General features: G+C 42.6%; 1 long non-coding RNA gene across 1 annotated transcript in view; it reads right to left on the minus strand.

Moving 5' to 3' along the window:
• Nucleotides 1-786: 786 nt before the first annotated feature.
• LOC102471691 (uncharacterized) overlaps nt 787-6,205 on the minus strand; it is a 23,761-nt gene continuing 18,342 nt past the window's right edge. Inside the window, exon 3 of the long non-coding RNA XR_335128.1 lies at nt 787-855. This is a non-coding gene — a long non-coding RNA (uncharacterized LOC102471691). The remainder of the gene's footprint in view (nt 856-6,205) is intronic.

Genomic DNA, 6,205 nt, shown 5'->3' on the forward strand with positions numbered 1-6,205 from the left:
GTTGACATAGGGATGACAATACCCATGGAAATACAGGAAACATTCACAGCAGTGCTGAAGTGGAGACACACAGTCAGCCTGCAACACAGGAGGAGTGCCAGAACTGCAGGTGTTAGGACACTCCCTTGAATTACTCCATCCCGATGGGCTTCCGTATGCCCCGCCAGAGCACGATGGGAGACCTTCACCTTCTGAGCATGCGCCTGGCCGAAAAGGCATAACAACATCCACCAGCAATCTAACTGACTGCTGTCCTGCAAACAGGCTCAAAGGAACCATGTTGGGCAATGCTTATAACACTGCCAGACAGTACCCCACTTGTGTGGCTAACGCTGAGGCGGGGAACGGCAGCCCTGCCCTGAGGTGCAGCTGGCAGCACACAAGGCTACAGAGCTGAAGCCACATGCTGGTGTGGTGGAGGCCCAGGCCTGGCCAGTCTGAACACCTGTGGGTGCATGAGCACATGCCTGGGATCTGACGGGCTGGAGGACTACAGGAATGGGTTTGAGGGGTGACTGAGTCCTGTGGAGGGTGCTTCTCTCTCTATGCTCAAAAAGGTGGCTACGTGATTTTTCTAAGGTGTCAGAAGCGGGCGGCAGTAGGCCTAGCTTAGGCTATGCTCCACCTGTTGCTCTCCCCCATCACACTCAAGAGCAGCTCTGTGAGGCAATCAGCACACTCTTTTCCTTCTGGTAAAGAACTTTTCCTCCACGAAAAAGCAGGGTGGATACAGGGATGGATGAGTGAGGTGAGTCTTACCTACCCTTGGAGCCAGAGACCCCACGGGTCTAGTCTGCAGGTGGAAAGGGAGCCAGTGAGGTTCCTGGTAGAGTTCACATATACTGAGCAAGATTCCTGAGATGAAAATGGAAATACATGAATGGGGAAATGAAAAATGCAAATACAATTCAACTATAAAATAGCTGTGAGCAAACTGGACTGTGAAATACCCAGCTAATATCAAGAGAGAACTCATACAGATCTCTCACAATTCAGGATAAAAGAGAAGAGAGACGGCAAAGTGTTCCCGAGGATTCATGACGATTTGAACAAAAACAACAATTGCACCAGTTACTGAAGAAAACGCTTCAGAGGTGAGAAGCATGAGAAAGGGGCAGGTTCAACTTGTACTTCACCTGAGAAGAGAGTTGTTTCCTTCCCTTCCAGCATAGTTTAGGATGATTTACAAGGATTAAGGAAAAAAGTGTTACAATTACCCAAGTAGAAAAAACGTACAGAAAAAATACACTGCACTCCATAAATGTGCAATTATTATGTGACAACTCAAAACAGTAATCCTGATTTTAAAATGAGCTACTTTCTAAGTGCAAAAGGAAAAAACTGACTTCATACTGCTTTATAACATGAGCTACAAGCAGAGATTCTTGGGACATACCATCTGTCTGAATGGCTGTCAGTAAAAGCTTAAAAGGTGGAATATTTTTTACCTATTCAAGAGATGACAGAAAACATTTCCTCATATGTACATGGTGTTGGGAATAGTAAATAAATATGCCATTCCTAAATCATCTGTTCAAGATAAACTCCAGGTAAGCAAGCAAATAATGTCAAAACTGAGAACACAGAAACGGAAGTCATTGGCTAGCAAGAGGGGCAGAATTTCCTCTTGAAGTATCAATGAATAATAAGCAAGTGATCTCAAATATCCAGGGTGGAAATTTCCTCAGTGAACCAGGCACCACTGCATGGAAATGGAAGGCGTCCTACTGTTCTGACATATCATAGTCTTAGAGTGTAAATAAATTAACTTTTAGATTTAATCACATTGTGTCAAAGCTCACTTTAGTACAATTCATGAGGGTTATAATTACGCTCAAAACTCTTAAAAAAATAAAGTTCATTAGTAGTGTGATTCGTTGTTTTTTTTTTTAAACTTGGTTTCCTAATGGGCATATCACCCATTTTAAAAGCATCATACACAAAGTTCACATATCAGTGAATTTCTATAAATTGTAATTTCCATAAATTAAATATGTCTCTGTAATTAGTATCCAGATGAATAAACTGGCCATTGATTGCATCCTGGAGACTGCCCTGGATTCCACTTCCCTCCCAGGAAGGGCCTCTAGCCCCTCTCCTTATTTGTAGCCACATAAATTAGTCATCTTGGTCTACTCCTTCTTGTACAGACATGCAGTGTGTGCCCTTCTGCGTCTACCTTCTTTTTCTAACACTGCATTTTATTCTTATAGTTGCTGCAGTTTAATATTTATTTTAAATCCAGTCTAATGATCCAGTAAGTATATAATACCACAATTAGTTTATCTTTTGTGTGGTTGAAGACCACTTGGGTGGTGGCCAGATGTTGGCTATAATGAAATGAGTTGCTATGAACATTCTATTCTAGTTGGTGACTTTTGGTGGACGGGCCTCACATTTCTGTTGTAAATAGAGACCTAGAAGTGGAATGGCTGGGTTACTTGAAGACATTTGTTTACAGGAAACAACTAGACATCCTTGCAAAGTGGTTGTGACACTACATTCTCTCGCAAGCCATAAAGGAGCATTCTAGTCTCTCTGTGGCCTTATCAACACCGGTATCTGCTCTTTTTCATGTCAGCCATTCTAGTGGGTGTGCCATCATATGCCACTGGCTTTAATTTGCATTTCCATCTGACTGATAAAACTGAGCAAGAACAACTTGTCATTCACTCCTTGGTCACTTTCTTTGAGAAGTGTTTCTTTGACTCTATACCTCATTTTTAAAAATTAGGTTGTCAGTGTTTTCCTTCTTTCTTTCTTTTTTTTTCTTTTCACTAGAGGACCACAAAGAGAGAGAGAAAGGAGAAAGCACCTATCCCTCTGTAGGGTATGGTGTCACTATAATCCCTTCTCCTCCATTTCATTGTCGTTTCAAGATTTTGGCCACACACATGTGCCCAGCATGTTTCTCTACCCACCAGGTCTGGGACTCAAATGGTGTTGTCAACCATATGGGATCCATGGAACTGGCCCTGCAATATTTTTAAAAATTTATTTGTAGATTTTTTTTTCTTTTGTATTGTGGATGTGGGTATTTTGTTAAACAAATGTATTGTGAACTTCTTTTCCTCCTCTGTGCCTTGCCTTTCTATTATAAGACTGGCTTTTTATTTTTATTTTTTTTATGGTTCTCCTGTGTTAGCCTTCCAGCTGGCACTGTGCGTGCACACCGCGTGGCACTGTGCGTGCACACCGCTTGGCACTGTGCTTGCACACCGTGCATCTTGGCTCTTTGTTGCTGTCGCTCAGGCCAGCCACAGTAATGACCCTCTTGCCTCCGCCCCAGTCGCTGGGACTGCACAGGCACACCTCCTCTCTTGGCTGTCAGGTTGAACGGTGAATTGAACCTGGGCCTCTCACACGCTTACAGCTTGTGAAGCACAGTGTCTTAGCAACACACATCACTGTGGCGGCTGGGCCAAAAGAACTTCTTAACTTTTTATTTGTTATTTTGTTTGTTTGTTTTTGCCATAGGACATGCATGCTCTGTAGAAAGAGAGAGAGAGAAATTGAGAAATCATTCCCCGGGGGATGGCCATGCTGCCTTCCCTTCTCCTCCATTCTCCTCTTGGCATTTTGAACATTCACCCATGCACATGTGCCCTGCATGATTTTCAAGCCACCAGGTCTGGGGCTGGAATCATGGTCAGCCACGTGGGAATCCAGCACTTTAACCACCATGCTACCTGCTGGCCCCCCAGGCCTTTTAAATTTTAACATAGAACAATTTACCAATATTTTTTCTATGGTTAGAATGAGTTGTTTAGGAAATCTTTTCCTACTCCAAGGTCACAAAAACCTTCCCCAGCATTTTCCTCTAAGAGCTTTATTGTTTGCCTTTCTCAATTACATCCAAAATCTATCAGAAATTGAATTTTTTCGTATAGTGTTCAAGTACATCTGTTTTCCATCTGGAGAGCCCATCGACCCAGCTCTTTGACTGAGTCTCTGATGCTGTGAATGAGACCTGCTTCTAGATTCTGCTCTGTGTCTGTCCTGAACTTTACACGTTAAGAGTGAATTTCTCTTAATTTTTCCTCCATTCACAGCACATAGACTGGGTTGTGGGGGGAGAAGAATTTTCTAGAATCAAGATGGAATGGGACAGAATTTGAAATTTGTTGGTATGCACTGTATATTCCTACAAAATACAGATATTTCAAGTTTGAGGGATATTGCTGATTTTTTTACTCCTAAGAATCTGGGCGAGCAGGTAATAGCTGACTGCAGGTCAAGACCCAGACCCGGTGGCCTGAAAATCACACCAAGCACATGTGTATGTGTGCCCAAAATCCTGAAAGGAGAATGGAGGAGAATGGAGACGGGATTGTGGTGTGGCCATCACCCTGGGGGATGATGTCTCACTTTTTCTCTCACTGTCTCCCTCAGTCTCTCTGACAAGTGCACCACACCCTACAGCATCCTCCCTGTCTCCCCAGAAAAGAATCAGGTATCAAACACATTTGTCAAAACTGACAAATACGGAGTGGAGTAGGGGGCTGTACTTGTCAGCCTGGGTATACAGGCATAGATGCATGAGCACAAGTGCATTTGAGGAAAACGACTTATATCAACGTGGGTGGGTTGTGACTGGTTCCCAGATTACAATGGTTTCTTTGTCTAGTCTTAAGCAACCAGATGTTGTTCATCCAACTAATCGTAGCGATGACCAAAAGACCATAGACTGTAGTTATGGTTTAGCAAAGGCACATCAATCTTGATTATAGCAGAGGATAAAAATCAAACAAGCCAGGGCCTGTTTGATACAGGAAAGAAAGAAAAAACTCAGAAAAAAGAGAAAAGGAGGTAAAATCAAAAGTCCTGGTTGGTTTTCTAACCATGTGCCTTTTGGGCATTCTAAGAGTCTAAAAGTTTTCTACAAAAAAATTCTAAAAATGTCCTCTAAAATGTAACACTTAACTTTATGACACTGATGAAAATATTGCTTGTCATCTGTTCTGTATGAATAAAAGAGATATAAGGTCAGCCAGAGGTGTGGTGGTTTGGGCAGACAGTTCCCACATGGCCAACCATGAGGTTCAACTCCCAGACCTGGCAGCTTAAGGAACACTCCAGGTATGTGTGCATGCATGCTTAAAAATTTTGACAGGAAGGAGAGATGGAGAAGAGCTTGAAGCATGACCATTCCCCATTGGGGGTGATTTTTCACCCTCACTCAGCAAATTGAAAAAAGAAATGTAGTGGCCAGCAAGTGGTGTGGTGGTTAAGGCACTGGACTCCCACATGGCTGACCATAGTTTGAGTCTTGGGCCTGGTGGCTTGGTTTCCCTTTCTCTTGCTCTCTGTTTCTCTGGTCAAATTATAAAATAATAATAATAACAACAAATGGAATTAAATAAATAAATAAATACTTCTTTTTTAAAAAAATGTAGAGATACTGAAGAAAAAGCTTACTGCTTTCTCCATGAAGCTTAGAGAACAGTTCTCATGGAAAATTATGAAATTCTACTTAGTATACTTTATTTAGCTTTAAAATGACATTTCCATAAATTGATTTATGTATATTTTAAAAAGCTCAGACAGTATATTTTTATTATATAGCTTGTAGACCTGTTATTTAATCAGATAGTTTATACTGAATTAAATATAGTGTTGTGATTATTTGCGAAAAACAATCACCTGGTACGATAGGAAGGCTAACAGGAAGCTGTAAGGAACTGGCTCAGGATTTTTAAAAGAAATACATCATGTCAGTGTGTTCTCTGCCTCTTTGTCTCTCTGAATATTCATACGTACACACATGTGGGGTTGCATGTTTCAGTGGGGTTGGAGAGTGGAAAGGATTAACGGAGGAAAGCCTATCTGTGCCTGGCTTAGACTCCAGCTGCACGGGTGGGAGTCTAAGCGGGCAGGACTCAGTAGAGGGAAGGCTCTGGGCTCTTGCTTTGTGAGGCAGAACTAGAAGCTGGTTTTCTCTAGGAAAATCTTGCAGCAGGGTTGGTACAGAGGACGAGGGGGCTGATGGTCTGCAGCCCTGGGGACCTGGCCAATGGGGCGGCTTCATCTGGGTCTTTGAGTTGTGCTTAGGAACCAGTCCAGCCAAGCTCCTCATTCAGAGTTACCTGTTGACTCGCCTGGAGTGCTCATCAGCAGAGTGGATTTGTGAAGCACTGTTTATGAAAGGGAAATACCTGCGTGCTACCTTTCCTGAACTGTTGTATAGACCTTCCTCCCTCTTTCC

The sequence above is a fragment of the Tupaia chinensis genome, unplaced genomic scaffold (assembly GCF_000334495.1).
Source record: "Tupaia chinensis unplaced genomic scaffold, TupChi_1.0 Scaffold000346_1, whole genome shotgun sequence".
NCBI classification, from domain to species: domain Eukaryota; kingdom Metazoa; phylum Chordata; class Mammalia; order Scandentia; family Tupaiidae; genus Tupaia; species Tupaia belangeri.